General features: G+C 46.3%; 1 protein-coding gene across 5 annotated transcripts in view; it reads left to right on the top strand.

Moving 5' to 3' along the window:
- The window catches only part of TMEM229B (transmembrane protein 229B), a 39,568-nt gene that overhangs the window by 544 nt on the left and 19,708 nt on the right, over nt 1-19,316 (top strand). For 3 of the 5 annotated variants that reach the window (XM_012724524.1, XM_012724522.1, XM_012724530.1), the window contains exon 1: nt 1-61. The exons of the other annotated variants lie outside the window; for them this stretch is intronic. The gene's annotated coding sequence lies outside the window, so the exon portion shown is untranslated. The remainder of the gene's footprint in view (nt 62-19,316) is intronic. 5 annotated transcript variants of the gene reach the window in all.

Below are 19,316 nucleotides of genomic sequence, written 5' to 3' on the forward strand. Positions count from 1 at the left end.
CCTGCGCCCCGTAGGCGGCTGGCCCTGCCCTGCCCCTGCCCGCGGCCCCGGCTCCGCACCGGTAGGTGCCCCCCGATGCTCACAGAGAGGCCTTTCCGCCGCCCGGAGAGGTGGCCGTGCGCGGCGGGCAGCGCCGAGTGCGGGAGGCGCGGGCGCTGGGTGCCGCGATGGGGGACGGGGGCGACTGGGCTGGAGCAGCTCCCCGATCCCCCTTCTTTGCTTTCGGTTTCGAAGCCGCTGCCCCCGCTACAGACCAGCGGTAGATTAGATGGTGCGCCCAGGCTTGGATTCCCTGCGGGGGATGGGCGCACAGGGGGGCGTGTTGGGGAAGGGGTGCGCGCTGGCAACTTTCCCCGCCTGAAACAAAGGGACACGGCGGAGACGCTATGGGAAGGGGCTAGTCAGGATGGTTGACACCCTGCTTCCTCCCGGTGGAGAGCACCCTCGAGGCGGCCTTGGGAAGGCGAAGGGGGGCGCAGTCTGGGTGGAAGATGGGGAGCCAGGGCTTGGGAGTGGGAACCACCGACCCTCCTGAGTTTGAGGCTGAGGACTTTACGGAAGACGAAGGCGAGGGAACTGTGCCAAGAAGACCAGCTGCCCTCTCCCCAATGTGGAGGGAGAAACTGGGTGGTGGAGGACTACACACACATACCTAGTCGTCCTCTGGTCTAGGGTCAGCACCCTGCGGCCCAGTTCAGCCCCCTGGGCGCTGTACTGCTCTACAACCCCCGCGGGCACTCCATCTGCCCCATCCCATGCCTGGTCCTTGGCCCTCTGTGGGAGATGCCGGGCTGGGCTGGACGCTGTCACAGACCTGTCTAAGCCTGGGCAGGGAGATACCAGCTGCTTTCTGTGTTTTCCTTTCCCTCTTCCTATGCCCAAACGGAGGCTCTCCCTCCCTTCTCGGGACTATGTCTCCTTTCTCCACGGTTTCCTCTGGGGTCTGTTTGGTTGCTTTAGGTACAGAACTTGGGGTAGCAGGTTGTTCTGATGCCGCTTTTATTCCTCCCAGGAGGAACAGAGCAGGAGCCCAGGGAGCTGCCTGCCAGTGTAACCTTGGGGGCTTCGCTGACCAATTCTCCTGTGTTCTCAGCACCCTAGTAACAAACGAGCTGTTACTCTGGCCTTCAGATTTGGGTTATGGGGAGATCTGGGTTTCTCTCTGTGCTGGAATCAGAAAGAGGGGTCAGGGAGGGCTGCCTGGGGATGGTACCAGTGTCTTTGTCTCTGGGAGACAAATGGGCCAGATTCCAGGTCCCCAGTCCTTGACCTTGTGTCCCCTGGAACCAGATGCCTCCAACCCCAAGCCAGCTTGCATGCTGTAACAGGGGTTCCCATCCTCCAGCACGGCTGCCCGTTGCTGCTTTTCTTCCTGGCAGAAAAAACAGCCCTTTGAGAGTTGGGTTTTCCCACTGCTTGCAAGGCAGAGCTACACCTACTTGCCTGTGGGGGTGGGGGTGGTGAGATGGCCAGATGACTGCCCGGCCTCTTCCTGTGAATGAGCCAGTGATACCAGTGGTTGGGCAGGGGTGGGCCTGCCAGAGTTCCTTGCCCTAGAAGCATGGAGGGGTGTGCTGAGATAAGATGTGCCCTCCTTCCCAAGGCTTCATCTTGGGTAACAGGTGACTAGACCAACTTATTTATCTGGGGGAAGTGGCCGAGTGATTAGTGTTAATTTTGTTACTTAAAGGTACAAGAGGGAGGTTCCAGGAATCAGTAAGAGGTAGCAGGATAAAATGAAGCCTTAAACTGAAGATCTCTGGCCCTAAAACTTGTGGCTCGAGTCTAGCAGGTGCTAGACTAGAGAGCACTACCAGCCCTGCTTCTAAATGGGCATAGTTGATGGGTTTATCTTAACCTGTTTATTAGAATGGGGATAAAGATATGGAGACCTGACTCCCGCCACCCCCACCATGAAGGAAGGGACTTCTCCGTGGACCATTCCTTAAAGGTTTTTACTGCAAGATGGGAAAAAAAAAATCCCTCTTATAAAGTGATGAGGCATGCATTTTTACATTTACAAAGTGATTTAAGAGCCTGGGTCCTTGATGGAAGTTGTGAAGTGGGTTAGGGAGCATTGTACTGTTTTATTTCACTTGCGTCAGATTTATATAGTTTCTAAAGGGAAAAGGGTTATCTTGTAGGAAAAGCTAAATTACAGTTCCTGTGATAGGGAAAGCTCAGGGTTGGTTCGTAAAGTGGAGTTTTTAACAAGAAGGCACTCGTGTGGCTTCCGTGTACTTCTGCTCCCCCAGGGCTTGGAGTACCTTCCTGGTTTCCCTGGTAGATGAGGTCCAGCCTACCCATCAGCAACAGGCACGTTCCCAGCTCTGACCAGCATCTCTGATGATGTTGGGAACTCCCATGTCGTAGTTGAGAGCTGGGTAACGTATGTACAGTAAAGTGAAGCTGCTGGGACTTAATCAGCAGCCCTATCAGATCTGGCTGTCCTTGAGAGGAGGGAAATCGAATGCTCCCACAGCCTGGCTGTTTTCAAATTTGTTGCTCTTCCCTTTCATCCTCTCTCCTGCCCCCCCCCCAACCCTCCCTAGTTTACAGGCAGGGCAGTTTGGGGTTTATTTCTTGTAGTGCATTCCTTGTACGGTATGGATAATTTCTGACTTGGCAAACTCTCACTCTCTTTGTGGCAACACCTGGTTAAGGAGGGAACTTGGAAGGAATTTGGCTCTTTTGAGCAGGAACAAATTCAAGCTTTTAGCTCGGTCTTCTGTGCATTCCACTACCACCTCCAAGAAAACAGAGACTTTCATTTGAAAAGCAAAGTGCAAGCCTATTTCTGGAGAAGGGCTAGGAGATTGCATTTTTGGTTCTAGATTCTCTTGAGGGAAACTGAGTCACAAAGAGTTAGCACACTGGTTTCAGTGTGTGTGGATGTGGGGGAAGTTTTCCTTTCCACAGATTAGCTAGAGATTGAGTATTTAGAAACAATTCCCGAAGGAGACCATAGGTTATACTTTATCATAGGAGATAGGACACATGGGTAGAATTTAGGGTCCCGCGTACTGGGTTAAGATGTACATTTGCTTCAGACTTTAAGCTTTTGGATGCTCCTGTGGTTCAAAGAGAAGGAAATGGGTTTATACTTCTGCCGCTCACATCCTAGGCTGAATAAGTAATCTGTCTTATTCCCTGATACAAGAAGACTGTGCTCCCTTGCTCTGCTCACATCCATCCCACTCTCCTCTGTCCTGAGGTTGTATTCAGTGTTCATTTTATCATCCGTTCCCCTATGTAAAAATTTAGCTGCGTTGAAGTCACAGAGTGACATGAGTCCCCTGCTCCTTCAAAGGATGGAGCAGAAAGGTAATTCTCCACCCTCTGCTGATGTTGTTGATCCTACAGTCCAGTGTGGCAATTTGAGAAGTAATCAAAGTCAACGCCAATTCCTGCTTCTGAACATCCAGCACCATGATCCTTCACTCAGGGAGTGCGCAGTCCTTTAGAGCACTTGGCTTTCAGTGCGGCGGGTATTATAGAAGAGCCAGCAATCTACATGGGCAGACTTAGGGCCTTGGATGGCTCCTTCCTGCTGTTGCAATTTCTAGAAGCATGGTAGTTTAAAAAACAAATGACTTATACTGCCAAGTCTTAACTTAATGTGGGAGATCTAATAGGTAAGGGAGGGGAGCTAATGGGAGCATGCCCCTTCTGCTGTTCCTTTCCACTTCAGAGTCTCTCATTCAGAAGGTGCTAGAGTAGCTGCTTCTGAGGGCATTTGCAGTTGGACTTGAACTTGAATAACAAATGCCTTCTAGCTGCTTCATTCATTCATTGTTTCCTTTCAGTGTGTAAGAGGAGCCCTAGTCACATGAATTTCTGGAATGGTCCATTTCCATCAGAAAGGTCACTCACCCTGAGTTTCCCTAGACCCTTGACACCAGCCCCAAGAGCTAGGGATACCAGCCAAGGAGACTGAAGGGCCACAAGGAGAAGATTATTTTCTGAGCAATGAGGGGTCATTCAAGCTTCAAGATAAAATGTACTTCCTGGGGCTTAGGGTTTCCATGTTTGCACAGTTGGTGGGGGTGGGGGGCAGGCCCTGCTATAAGAAACCCTCCTTGTGGACATAACTGCTGTTCCTTGGAGCAATAGAGTGGCCTGCTTTTCACCAGCTGGTCACTCCATTTCCTTTTTTACATTGTGCTTGACCAGATCCCATGTTAGTCCCTAGTTCCAAGGTCGTCCTCTCATTGACAATTAAAAAAAGTCTTTGTAAAGTCAGGGATAATGCAGCCAGGATACTAGTCTTGCTTTTATCTACCTTCTTAAAAACCAACTATAGATTATAGATAAGAAGCATTGTCCACCAGTGAGCAACAGAAGCAGTGGCTCCGAGTTTTGTTTTGTAATTGTGTTTTGCCTGCTATGATGAAGGAGATGGCCTTCTACACTGGCTTGTAGATGCCTTAAAATTTTCATATGACCTGCACAGTTTTATTTAACACATGGTAAGTGCTTATTAAATCATCATCTCTGGTACTTGGATATGATCAGATACCCATGTTTCTAGGATATTGGGCAATGGTGTCCTTTCTGTAGGAGTTGATAAGTGGCAAAGACTTTCAGAATCAGGAAATCTGGGATCCCTGCCTGACTCTCTCGTGACCTTGGACAGCTTATTTCTTTGGAGACTTAATTCCACATATGTAGCTTCATCTGTCTTCAGTGATCCTAGCAATAACAGCAGGGGCATCCATCCTTTAGTGAATACTTGGGATATGCCAGGTATTGGCATGTGTTCTCCTCTTACTGCCATCAAGTAGCTACTTTTAATTATCCCCATTTTACAGATGGAAAAACTGAGGCTCTGAAAAGCAAATTGACTGCATAGGTCATGCCACTAGCACTAGCAGGTGTCCAACTGATCAGAGATTTGTCTGATTCTATGTTTTGTGGCCTTGGATCCTGTGATGGAACAAATATTGGGGAGAAGGTACAAGTGAAAGTCACTTTAGGTAATGTTAGGAGAATTGATGTGGATTAAACACAGCTAGTTAAAAGGAGAAGGAAGTCCAAGTTCTTATTTGGGGGGTGGGGTGGGTGGGAAATCCTGATGAATGTTCAGTAAGGAGAGAGAGGTCAGTACCTGCATTGGGAGAGTAGACCAGATGGCTTGGGAGTTACTGGAAGGGGAACAACAGACTTTCTGGCTGGCGAAAGAATGTATCTCATAAGCCCCATTCCATTTCATTGCCAAAATTCTTTGTTTGCTTTACAGACTCCCTGGGCAGCATTTTCTTTCTGTCACCTTACTGCCAGTAGTCATAGCTTATCTTTGCAACTTCTTGATGCTAGTTCCCTTCCTCCAGCCTAGTTTCTGTGTCTTCCACTGCCTATCACTATAGGTTAGTTTTGCAAACATTGGACTATCCTGTTCTGGAAAGCATGTGTAGCCACTGATTCCTCTATTCAAACAGGACCAGCTAGTTCACTGAGCTGATTTTCATTTCTCCCCTTCTTGTTTGTTCCAGGCAAGTTTATTCTCCTACTGTTTGAAGGTGCTTGTGGAGGAGGAGTGAAGGTTGAGTGGTAGCCTGGTGGAGGTGACCAGACCCCCTTTTGGGAGTTGGCCTGATGGTGTATGACGGAGCACTGGACCAGGGTGAAGGACGCGGGTGCTCATCTCAGCCCAGTGACTCGGCCTGTGCTGTGGTTCCTTTGGCCTTTAGTTCCCTTTTTTTTGTAGATTAATAATCTTGGGAGAGAGATTCTCTACTATTTCCCACAGCAGTAATGCTTAGACGACCCAGTAGATCCTTTCTTGGGAACTAACTCAGCTGGTCTAGAATTGTAGAAAGCCATGCCCGAGAGAGCCGAGATGAGGTTGAAGGAAAAAGGAGCCAAATCAGAAGTAAAGGAACAAAGTCAGAGCCATGTTAAGTTCCTCTTGTGACTGATGGCCTGGGAATTGGGTCAGTTCACTCCTCCTTTGGCTGTTTAAATGGGGTAGCTGAGAGGAGGTGTTTGTTCACCTTTACACTCACCATCTCCTAGACTGTAGGGAGCACTCATTGGAGCTTGTTTTAAAACTCCACACTCTACTCATCCTTCAACCATCCCCAAGTGAAGGCATCAGGGGAGTTGTGTATTGATGTGTGTTCACATTTGCACTTGGATTTTACAGAATCCCGGTCTTGGTTCAGTTTAGGATCCACGCCCTTCCCCCTCCCACCTCCCCAGAGCTTTAGGATCTGGGGGCATTGATGCTTCTTGGGTAACTCAGTATTAGTGACAACAGCCTTCTCTCTGCTACCCTGCTCCACCTGAAAGAGCTCACCGTGCCACACCACAACGCAGCCTGGGGGCCAAGAGATCACAGCTTTCTGTTCATGGACTCAGGCCATTTGAATCTCCCTGTGAATAAAGCCGTTTGTCTAAGGACCCTTGGATTCTGCTGCCCGTCTATTTCATTTCATTACATTCAAGGTTAAGGAGGAAATACATTTCCACTGAACCCACCAAACCAATCTCTTCTGTTCCTGCCTGCCTTATTTCTTCCGCTCAGTTCCTTATTGCCCTGGCCCAATTATTTCTAACGGTGGTGACCATACCACTGGGAAGAGGAGTGATGAGCTTAGTTGGTGCAGGGACAAATATTTCATTTTAATAGCTATGTTTCTAACAAGTATAAAAAAACACGACTCATTGGACTTGTTCATAAAGTGACTTAATTTTGTCACTTTTCCATTTATTTACTGAATTCATTCTTTTCTTGCCCTGGGATGGAAATTCAGGCCCTCTCACTTCTGGGGTCATTCTTGAGTAGAAGATCCTGCGGTCCCTTTAAGTTACAAACATCATCTCAATTCAGTACTTAATATGTCCAGTCCTTTGTCACTGGGCTGGGAGGAGCAGGAAAGGGTTCACTGGTCAGCACTGTTGTCTGCTGGTTCTAGCTTCCGGTCCTTGGCAGGTATTTAATGCTAGTTCTCTTATGCCATGTTCATGGCTTTCTGTGGACTCCTCTCCACCAATTGCTGGGATTATTTACTTTTTTTGGTTGGTTGAAAAGAACAAATTATCTTCTATTCCAGGTCATTTGTTCTTTCCTTAGCCCCCAAAATTCTGCCTCTTTCAGCTAAGGTCCTTTAGTCTGTTCAAACAGACCTTTTGGAAAGACCTGCTCCATCCTCAAGCTAGCTGTCCCTTGTGTGATCCCCAAGGATCATGCTACATTAACCTAAGAAAGCAATCACACATCCTTTGGCTCAGTGAGCCCAGGAATGCAGGGGGGGAATGCAACCCCCTCCCCACCCCCCCAGCACAGTGTTTTCCTTTGGCTCCACCAATGGCCGCTGGCCAGGATGTGTCTCTGGCACAGATGTCTCAGGCAGTGGTCAGATGCCCATCTACGATGCCCTCCGAGCCTCAGGATTATACATCTAGGGGCTCGAGTGCTTCTGCTGAGTACCTTAGTACCCTAGTTAAGACTTTTGACTTAACCTCTTGTTTTATGTATATCATCAAAACCTTAACTGTCACACAAAGTCCATGATTTCATGATTATTATTGCTGAGGATAAGGATCCAATACATATATAATTTTTAATAATAGTTTATTTTTACATCACTTTGTGCCTTTTTCCATCTCAGTTGTAATCCCCATGGGCTTCTCATCACCAAGTCACCCATGGCCATCACCATAGTCCAGTAGTCCAGTACACCTCCTCCCTCCCCCACCATTTTTGATCCCATTCCCCACTCCAGACCCATAAAATGTCTCTGATATATAGTTGTTCATTATTATTTTTCCCCTCTGGTCCTTTATGCTTCTGCTATGAGTGAAACCATCCGGTACTTTTCTTTTTCTTCCTGGCTCATTTCACTAAGCATGAGGATCCAGTACATATTTAACTAAAAATTTAACTTAAAGAATAAAAAGCATTTACTGCCTGCTGAGGATGCCAGGTCCTGTTTTTGGTACAGTAAACATGTTCTTTCGTCCATCTAATCCTCACCATGTTGCTATTTCTATTATCTACTTACAAACCTGTAAACTGAGGCAAAAAGAGGTTAAGTAGCTTGACCAACGACACATAGTTGGCACTAGATCTGGGATTTGAATGGCAAGAATCTGACTCCACGTTGTGGTCTTCAAGATTCCCACCCTCTGTCTCCACACACGAGGGAGGGGGGCAGTTACAGGGCATGAGGGGAAGTAAATGACCAGAAAGGCACCTGAGGCCGCAGATGTCAATTCCTCACCACGCATGGCCTCTACCTGCGTTTCCAGCGTCTCCTTCCATGCCTTTGCCCAGAGCCTAATCTGCATATGCCCTCCTAGTGCCTCACACTGTCTACTTGGAAGACCCTAATCGCTTTACCAGCTCTTCAAATCGCCGTCCGTCTCCAGTCTTTGCTGCAAAGGTGTATTTGACCAAAATCGCTTTAGCTAGCATTTTTAAACTTCGTTTGTAGTTTTATCACTAAATTGGCAATTGCCCTGTGCTTTTACATGAAGAGCAGAGAAGGGCAATTAGCAAATACAAATTCTTATCTCTCTCTGTCACTTCTGTAACAAATGCCAGGCGCTAACTTAGGCAAGGCCTTCGACCTCTCTGAACCTTGATTTCGTCATTGTTAAAGTGTGGGTGTGCATTAACTTCCTGAGTTTCAGTAATCCACAATTTATGTTTACCTCCTTGTGTCCAGCTCTTAAGACTGGAATGGTGCTCTCTGTCTCTTAGCATAGCTCTGGGTTCGGCACAAGGCTTTACACATAGACAGTGTTTAGTCATACTAGCTGTTGGCTGCTGAGAAATGCTGCTGTAAGTTCTCTCTGGACTTGACAGACTTAGAAATTGACTTCCGTGTGATTACCCATAAGAACTTTGCAGTTGCCTTTTCTGCTGAAGTTGGTAGCGAAAGTTCTGGGTTCTCTGCTTCCTTTTATCTTTTAGAGAACTAATGCGATGCTATCAAGGCCCACATTCTTTATCTGCAGTTTCAAGATCCAAAACAGTCGAAACCGAAAGTTTTTATTTAACGCATGTGACAACTCATGTGATGATAAACCTGACCTAGCCTAACAGGAGGTCACTGGTGATCTGGTTACTCTGCAGTGTGAATATTCATAGATCTGGCTACAGAAATGTTAACGTGTTTAATGGTCGGTGAGGGTTAATGTGCTGCAGGGTTAATGTAATCTATTGGAAGTGGGTAAGGGATTGTGGTCTCTGTGGTATTTCTCCAAAGAGGTACTTTGGCACTAGGGGTGGGCAGGTCTTTGCTCTGTGGGGCTCAGCCCCTGGCACTGAATGTCACATAGTCCTACACGATCACCTGCCCCAGCCCACCATACAGCTCAAACCTGCTTAAATTTTAAAAATAAACCATTATGATATCATTTATGTTAATTACTAAGTTTTTCTTGGTCTCCCCTTTTATTGGTGCCTTGGGCAAGAGCCTCTCTTACCTCAGCTCAGTAGTCCTTGACTTGCTGACTCCTAACCCAAGAGGCTTTTCTCTCCCATTGTGCAACTCTGAAGGAACAAGGATGTGCTGAGGGTGGAAGGTACCTACGGATGTTTTGCATTGCAGTTTAGCACTGCCTGGCCTTGTGGACCCCTTGATGGAGTCAGTTCCCCTATAGCTTATAAATGAGTTCCTGAAGGCACTTCTTACATCCAGTGACCCATGTTTCTCAACTCTTCCTGGGAAGCAGTACAGCCCCTCACATGAGAGTCATGCTTGTTAGTCCCTAGAGCTGCTTTAACCTGACATTTCAAATTAAAAAATATGTATATACAAGTGTTGCTGGGAAAATGTGAAAACAACAGGAAAATGATGAAGGTTAAAGTGTTTTATTGTATTTTTGAAGAGGAAATGGTGTGAGGTGTTGGTGGAAGAACTTGGCTTAGAAAGCCCTGTTTGGGGACCTCTCATCAGCCTGCCAGCAGGCTGCCCCTGACCTCCCCCAGTCTCTAGTGGCCTCAGAACCAGAGAGCACACGAGTCAGGCTAGCCCCTTTTGACTGAAAGATTCATGGTTTAAAATTTTTCCATTGTCCCTCCTGGCCACACGGCTGTTGTTGCGATCCCTTTCTCTCACCATGAAATCAGCAGCTCCTCTCAAAATCTGGGCCCTCAGGACTTCTGACCTGCCCTTTTTTAACCTACTGGTGGTCTGCTGAGATCATTTCTCTACCACTATTCCTGTCCATGGTTCCTCACGATATAGCATCTTCCATAAATATCCTGAAGCGGCCTCTTAAACTGTTTACTCATCTTCTCGTCCATTAAGGAAGACATTCCCCAGACCAAGGCTGGCACCTACTTCTCTGACTTCCTTTAAACACATCTTTGCCTCCAGACATTGAACCATTTATCATCTCCCTGGCCCCTGCAGATGACTTGTGGTCTCCTACCTATTGTCATTATGCTGGAAAATGCTGAGGTGTAGTCTACTTTCAATTAATCGTGGAAATGAAATTTCCCAAAGGTGCCCAACTGCCTTAACCCTTCTAGGTTGTCTGTGCTCCCATTATTTGGGAGTTTTGTCTGGATTAAAAAAAAATAAAATAAAATAAACCACATTGAATTTGTTCTGTGGCTTGATGGTTCCAAGCAACCCTAATTCTGCTTGGTCCTTTATCCCCTTGGGCATTTCGCTTGCCTCTGGGGGCACACTATCTGGAATGCTGCTCCCCTTTTATTTAGCAAATATTCGAATGACCCCCTAATTACTTGGAGTTAAACTCACAGCTAATATGACCCACCTATACCAAACTAATGTAAAAATAACATCTACACTTAAAGAGTAGTATAGGAAAGGTTAGTTGTAATACAGTATCGCCTATTCTAATGTGCAATTATTTGGGCACAACCTGGAAAAACAGAAGGAAGGAGTCAGATGCTTGAACCTGTGCATAGAATCTCCAAGACTGTAACAGCCACAAATACCCCCGAGATACAGGTGTACTGTGTGGGTGACTCAAATACCAGGAGAGATGCTGTGGAGTTTGTGATTTTCCCACATGGTGAACCACTCTTAGTAAAGTTCCAGAGAACATAAAGTACAGTACAGTATCCCCTCAATTTGCATTTAAAGGCACTCCTGAAGAAGTCAGCCTGTGTTAAAACCATGAAGAAATCCTTTGTGTTTATTTCAGAAAGTACTTTGGTCCTTGACGCGGGCAATTATAAACAGCTTTCTACCTAGGAGAATGTCCAGTGGACATGTGGGAGAGCTCCCCTGTGGACTGTTGGCGAATTGCAGGGTTTCTGGCATCCAGATCCCTACCTCGAAGTATCTGCCATACTTCCCACCCACTTTGGTGCTTACAAAGGGGGCCCCCACCCATATCAGGGTGGCCTCATTGAGAACTGCTGGTCTGGAGACCTGTGTTGTGAGTGTGGCCTACGACACCTCTGCATCTGTATAACCTTACCTGGGTGCCTGGGTCTCTGTCATGTGATACCTGTGTCCAGCTGGCCTTTGGGGTGTGGCTCCCCTCACTGCCTCAGGATCACCCTAGTATTCATGTGTGCCCCCCCCAACATGTGCCTGCCCGAGCTGTTCTCACTGCAGTTTCCTGCTTAGTGTTTAAGCATCTTAGGTTTCTCTTATAATGGGAGTAAGGAATGGAGGGAAGAAAGAAAGAAAAGAAAAAAAGCAAGGCCGGAGGGAGAAAGAACCTTTCCATTGTTACTTCTTCAGCAGCTTTTTCCTTTTCTTTACAAATTTCTCAAGAGGCCTCAGCCCTTCCTTCTTAAATGATCCCATGACCTCTGTGTCTGTCCCACCTGCCTTTGCAGTTGACCACTGCCCAGACGCTCTCCTGCCCCCACTGTGCTGGTGAGGTCCTTTCCTGAGACTCCTCCAGCCTCCCTGGTTCTTCCTCAGACCACTTGTCCTCTGCCAGCCCCGATGGCCCCCTCGAGTCTCCTTCCCAGCATGCTCCTCTCCAGGGTGAGGAGCATCTCAGACTTCGAGCATCTGAAATGAACCTCATGGTACCTTTTCTTGCAGCCTCTTCTCTTAAGAACTTATACCACATTGCCCTAGCCAGAAGTCTGGGTGTCATCCTCCACTCCTCCCTCTCTCACCCACGAATAAACCCCCACAGTCTTCCTTCCATCTGTCTGTCCTGCTTTCTTAACAGCTTCTGGTCTTCCCTGATTTGAGCTACCTGCTTGGTTCTTGTTGGCAGTTAGTATTGCAACCCCTGCTTACTGTTTGGGCTGGATGAAGACCTTTAGGGGCCCTCACCATTGACCATATGCAATAAAAACTAAATTTTATTCCATATGCAATAAAAGCTAAATTAATATAATTCTAAATTCTAATATAAAGTCATGTTTTTAAAAACAGTAAAATATATGTGTGTGTTGAAAACATAATAACATTTTTTTTATTCCCTCTTATTTTCTCTTTAAAATAATTTTCTTTATTGCCCGATCATGGCCAGTACCCTAAATATGTGTCTGGCTTTTTCCAGTTTTACTGAGAAGTAATCAACACACTGTATATACTATACGTCACTGTGTAAGTCTAAGACATACAGCCTGATAGCTTCACTACATATAATGAGAAATGATTATCTCCGTAGGCTTAAGTAATATCTATTTTTCATATAGATACAATGAGAAGCGAAAAAAAAATTTCTCTTTGTGATGAGAATGCTTAGGATTTATCTCTTAACTTTCCTTTATGTTATACAATAATGTTAGCCAGTCATGTTGTACAAGACACCCATAGGACTTATTTTCTTACCTGGAAGTTTGTGGCTTGGGACCACCTTTCTCCAATGTGCCTCTTCTAATCCTTTGCCTCTGCAAACACAAATCTGATCTCTTTTTCTACTAGTTTGTTATTTTTCTAGATCTCACATATAAATGAGATTGTACAGTATTTGTCTCTGTCTAACATTTCACATCGCATAATGCATTCAGGGCCCATCTATGTTGGCTCAAACGATAGAATTGCCTCATTTTTTAAATGACTGAATAAAATGTTATTGTATATCTGTACCACAACTTCATCCATTTATGCATCGATGGACATGTACGTCTGGCTATTATGGATAATGTTGCAGTAAACACGGGGGTACAGATATCTCTTCAAGTTAGTGTTTTCGTTTCCTTTGGATATATTCCCAGAAGTAGAATTGCTGTATCATATGGTTGTTCTATTTTTACTTTTCTGAGGATTCTCCATGCTGTTTTCCACAGTGGCTATATGGCTGGGCAATCGAAGACCACTTAGATGTGAGCTTCTCGTGGTCTGCCTTGGGCCCCTGCCGCGTGGTCTGCATGTACCTGGTGGCATAACACAGATGCCGAGTGATTGTTTGAGTCAGTTCATGAAATATGAAGTGAGCTTGAAAGGGCTCAATTAAGTAAAAGACACTATGGGATGATATGTTATTACTATTATTAGTTTTCTGGTGTTACAGTAGAATTTCCAAGATTTTAAATTTTCAGTGTTTTAAAAACAATTAGCCCCGCTGTTTGCTTTGGTTTTCCTTCCTACTTCTTCCTACTACTTCCTTCCTTTCTTACTCCAATTTACTTAGCATCGAGTAATCTGCACATAAAAGATGTATGTAAAGATTTCAGAATTAATAAGTGAATGAATTTGCACGATATGATGGTTTGCTCTGCCCTCTTTAGCTTTCAGTGAGGCTGCTTAAAGAAACTCTGTTAGCTGGCTGTGCATTATTTAGAGTGGCCATACCCAGCAGTGGATGAAAAGGCTGTGCCTGTGTTAAGCATGGGGGCAGTTTATCTGGGGCTGGGAGGTAGTGATGGCATGGGATATGGGAAATGAATCTTCCACCTAAGATGCCTGAGTGCATGAGGCCTCAGAAGGGAAGCACGTGGCCTAGAGTCAGGTGAGCCACAAGAGTCTTTCTGAAAATGGAATACCATATCACACCTAGAAGGCTAGAGCGTAACAAATAAAACCTGAGTCATTATTATGGGCTTGCAGATAAAACAGATTTCAAAATGTCTCCAGTAAATATTAACTACATATAAGAATAGACCCAGCCATTTAATTAGTCCTGTCCTCTGGTATTAATATGGTGGCTTCCTGGAAGATTAATCATCTTGGTAATAGGAAGGCACAAATGGATAAAGTTAAGAAAAGAGAAGAGCCACATTGGGAGGGGGAATGTACTGATGGGGAGCATGCGGGCAGAGCTGGCAGCGTGTGCTCAGGGAGGCATCTAATAGCCAGTGTTGTTTTCTCTGACTTCACCCTCCATGTCAGCCTCACCGTCACCCACGTTCCTGTCTAATGGGAAGGACCCCTTGGTTGCTTCTCTTCTCCAGCTTTTAATTTGGAAGTCATTTCAAACTCACAGAGAAATTGCCAGAATAATCTAAGAAACTCACATTCTTTACCCAGATTCACTATTTTTAACATTTTGCCTCACTTGTTTTATCATTTGTGTTTTCTCACCCTTTCATTTTTTCCTGAACCATTTTAGAGTAAATTGCCTACATCATGGTACTTTACCTCTAAATATTTCAGTGTGGGTTTCCTAAGAACAAGGATATGGTTTTATATAACCTTCAGTAAGTTGGACATTGTTAAAACACTTTATTTAATCTGCTGGTTGTATTCCAGTTTTGTCAAATGACCCCCTAATGTCCTTTAAAGCATTTTGTCCCTTCTAGTACGGAATCCAGTCTAGCACCACATACTGCATTAGATGATTCTTTAGTCTCTTTTCATCTAGAACAGCTCCTCAGCCTTTGTCTTTCGTCGCTTTGATATTTTCGAAAAAATGTTGCCTCCTCCTCCACCTTTTAAAAAACCTATTTCCTCTGTTGGATTTGTCTGATGTTGCCTCACAAACAGACTCTGGGTTATACATTCTGGGATGAAATATACATGTGCAATGGGCCTTTTCAGTATATCACATCAGGGGACACTGAATGTTCATCTGCCCCTTATGTGTGACAGGTCAGCTGATTGCTCTATTAAGAGGTTGTCCATTTCCTTCACTGTGTCCTTACTAATTTTCCCTTGTTACTGATAACCAATATGTGGGGACACACCATAAAAGCATATAAACATCATTTTTTGCCTCCAGATTTACCAGCCATCCCCTCTGGTTTTGCAGGTGTTAACTAGATCCCAGGAAGGAGGTGGGATTTAAAAATTGTCAGAGATCACGTGACCTTTCTACAAGGGCATCATCACCCACATGAAGATTCTTGTGCTGGGCCCTACCCTATTGAGTAACCACATTTCCTTAATAGTTTTCCTCTTTCTACTCCCACCAGTAACAGCTCACTCATTATTCACTAAGCTGACATATAAGAATGTTCTTGCATGAACTTCTGGGTTTTATTTGGGCCCAGTGGGGTATAAAAGGAACGTTAATGCCCATCTCTGTGTCTTTAAGGCCCCTACCATAGAATTGGGGAGAGAAGACTTGGACTCGTTGAAAGGTAAAGACCTTAAAAGTGACCATCTATGACCCCACAGGAGAGCACAGTCAGAGCTAATCAGGCAACCTTGAAGCATAAGGTGCCCTGAGGAGCTTGGGGGAGGAGTTAGGAGAAGGGGGTGGGGGGGTGAAGAAGTATGCAGCAACCTTTTGTTACTGAGGGTAATCTCCTTGAAGAACAGGCAAATAGGGGTAAACAGAGAGGGAACTGAGGGCATTCCATGTAGAGAATTGTGCTTATAAAGATGCGAATTGGGCGCCTGGCTGGTGTGATTGGGGATCAGAGAGTGATGGACCAGCTTGTAAAGGGTCAGCTTTGTTGCAAGGGCTAGGAAAAGTAACTACTACTTGGCTGCAAAATCTTAAAATCTTACTGAGCACTGACTTCCTGTCAGGCAGTTTTTTTTTTTTTTTAAAGATTTATTTATTTGTACATACAGAACTGGGGTACAGGCCAGAGGCCCAGGAGCGGTGAGAGGCTTCACCAGAGACAGAGTGGGGAGCAGAACAGGCAGATTGAGGAAGTACACTGCTGAGGGGAGCAGCGGGCGGGCCAGGAGAGGTCTGCCACGCCATGTGGTCATCTCCGGAGCATGCGGGAATTGAACTCATGCGGAAGTGGCTTTAGCTTCTCAGTGCTGTGCTTTAACCCGCTGCGCCACCATGGAGGGCCAGTTTTTTTTTTTTTTTAAGATTTATTTGTTTATGCATATAGAACGAGGGTACAAGCCAGAGGTGCAGGGGCCGTGAGAAGATTCACCAGAGACAGAGTGGGGAGCAGAACAGGCTGGCTGACAAAGTACCTACTGAAGGGAGCAGCGGGCAGTCAGGAGAAGTCTGCCGCGCCATGTGGATCATCTCCCCGGGCATGCGGAGAGAGAACTCGCTCTGAAGTGTCTTTAGCTTCTTAGTGCTGTGCTTTAACTGGCTGTGCCACCAGGGAGGGCCCTGGCAGGCAGATTTAAAACAAAACAAATACATTTCTGATTCTAAAAGTAATGCATGTTTGGCATAGGAAGTTTAGAAAAATAGAAATATATCAAGAAAAAATTTAATGAAGATACCGGATTCTTTGATTCAGAAATACTGGTTAACTGGTGTGTTTGCTGCGTTTCTAAAGTTTTAAATATTTTTCTGGTGACTTTCTTTTTTGCTTTCATTTCAGTAGCCTCTTTTACCCATAGGTTCCTATTACTCAACCTTTTAAAAACATTTCATTCTGCTGATGTTATTAATTTTGTTTGATAGCTGAATGTCTGTTCTTTAATTTGGTGTGTTTTTATGATTTTGGATTCTTTCAAATGTTTGGTGAATTTTGGTTACGTGCTCTGGATATTGTGAAGTTCTAGTTACTTCTCTATGAACATGATTCTGGGCTCAGAAGCTAGCTGCTGCTGGCTGGGAAGACAGGTGGGATGTGCCCCCTGGGACAGACAGGAGCTGGGCTAGGTATCTCTTGGCCTTTCTAGCTGAGTGTCCAGGTCACAGCAAGGGTGGGCAGGTGGGAAGAAGCCCACTTGCTGGGTTGTTCCAAAACCATTTTCCAACCATCCAGAGTCTCTGCCCAATCTGCTGACGAGAGTCTCCTCTTACTGAACATAGAATCCACAACCACCTGCTGGAAGTTCAAATCCTAGCCCCCCCATTTACTAACACTATGACCATAGGAAACCTGTGATGTCTGGGTCTTATTTATAAAGTGAGCATAAAAATAGTTTCTCTCATGAAGGATTTTCGTTAGGCCTAAATGAGAAAAATATATGGCCAAGTTCTTAGAACAGTGTCAGTAACATAGATTTGCTGTGTTAATGTTAGTATCGGTTCATGATTTTATTTTCTTGGGCTGTGGTTTCTCTGTCATTTTATCTCCTGCCTTCCATCTTCAGGGAGTCCATATAATTACTGATTGTTTCGAGCATTGCCATTTATTCCTGCTAGAAAATATCTTTCTGTTATTTTCTAGGAAATAGAAAAAATTTGTATGGGGAAGCAGGCATGTGCCCCCCGGTCAGCCATGCATTTCCTTCCAGTTCTTTTTCTCTGCGTGTGTGAGTGTGCAATTAGCTGCCTCCGTAAGACGGACATCAGGGCAGCCTGTGCCACACGCACCCCCGCGAGCCAGGCCCACGGCAGGTCTCACACCTGGTGCGGGTCCCTCGATGCTGACTCGGACCTGTGCAGGCCTGGGAGGTGACGAGCATCTTCTCAGCCTTCCTGGAGCTGGCTTGATGCTGTCCTAATGAATGTAATGGGTCTTCTGCTTCCTTTGTCAAAAGGAATGTTAATTATTTTCAGCAGTCTAATTACGTGGCTAATGAGAGACTGACTGAGATAACATTCCCTTTAATTACTCTTGCCTAAGTACTGTTTGGAGCCATATTTTGAGCATGTTGCAAGACTCAGAGCCTTCCCAGTGGATGTTGCTGTCTAGCAAGAGGCCGAGGCGAGGGGCTGCGGCTGCTGTTCTTAGGACTCACCGAGATGCGGAGCTGCAGCCGTCCATGCAGGCTAACTGACAGAAAGGGGCGTCTGGGTGGAGTCAGGTGCGGAGGAATGCAGCTATCACCCCTGCCGCAGGGTACCTGCACTGTGGCTCCTGTGGGCCCAGGCCCATCTCTTGGAGGACCTGTAAACCCCCCCCATGCCCCTCATTTGACACCTGGATATCAAGTGTCTACTATTTGTCAAGTTTCATCCAGGACATGGGATGCAGGATAAGGAATTCCTGGTCTAGATGTTCTTGTCCTCCCACCTGCCCAGGTGTGCCGTGCCTTCCTGTATTCTGATGTGGTGTCTTTCCTGGGCAGTCCCAGTGGGTGACTCTCCCTGGGTGGACAAGGTAGTAAGGGCAGTTCACATGCATGTGCACTGTCTGCCGTGAGAGCCCGCCGTCAGCTGGGGGTGAGCCACTGCCACAGGGAAGTAGAAGCCCCGCTCTGGTGAGTGGTGGGGGGGAAAGGAATGCCGCTGGAAATCTTGGCTTCCCCCCTTGTCTGTCACTCAGCCTCACTGAACATCCCCCCTCTCTGCAGTAAATCGGAGTTAATGCTGCCTCACATACCTGCGGAGAGCACTGATGAAGCTAGCTCCCTGTGAAGTTGCCAGCTACATAGTCGGTGGCCAGGAGAGGTTTGAAGTTTTTAAACGTTCCAGGCAGCACCCCCCAACTGAGTTAGACACCTGGTGCTGCCCCGATTCACAACAGCCGGGGCCCTCTCATGGCCTCCTGGATGTCAGTCACTTCAGTGACTTCCATGTAATAGGACTAGACTCTCAGCCCAACTCATAGTAGCAGCCTGGATGAACTGAGCCTGCGGAGCAGAGGGAGGGCAGGGGTGTCTGTTCAGGAGGAAAGCGTTCCCCGGAGCAGAGCAAGGAAATGGAGCTCACTTTATTCTGTACGTCTGACAGTCTGCTGGTCACCCTTGGTACGTTCTCAAGCAGTACAGCCCGGCTGAACTTTCAACAGGGAATGAAATGTTCCGCAGCTGCACTGTCCCCACGGTTGACACTAGCCACGCACAGCTATGGTGCTCTGTGGCCAGTGCCACCCGGAAGCTAGATTTTAAAACTTGCATTCATTTTTAGCTGGTTAAAATAACCATATGTGGCTAGTAGCTATCAAGTTAGGCATTCAGGGCCCTCCTGGTGGTCAGAGGTGCTGAGAGGAGGTGGTGGCAAGAGGATTCACCGGAGACAGAGTGGGGAGCACAACAGGCAGATCTACTAAAACACACTGCTGAGGGGAGCAGCGGGCAGGTCAGGAGGGGTCTGCTGCGCCATATGGGTCAGTCAGCTGCAGTGGCTGTGGATAGCTTCATTGTGCTGAAACTTTAACCCCTTGCACCACCAGGGAGCCCTGGTAAAGTTTCTTTAAATTGTTTTGCTTACAA

This window comes from Condylura cristata, unplaced genomic scaffold, assembly GCF_000260355.1.
Source record: "Condylura cristata isolate star-nosed mole 26May11 unplaced genomic scaffold, ConCri1.0 scaffold00013, whole genome shotgun sequence".
NCBI classification, from domain to species: domain Eukaryota; kingdom Metazoa; phylum Chordata; class Mammalia; order Eulipotyphla; family Talpidae; genus Condylura; species Condylura cristata.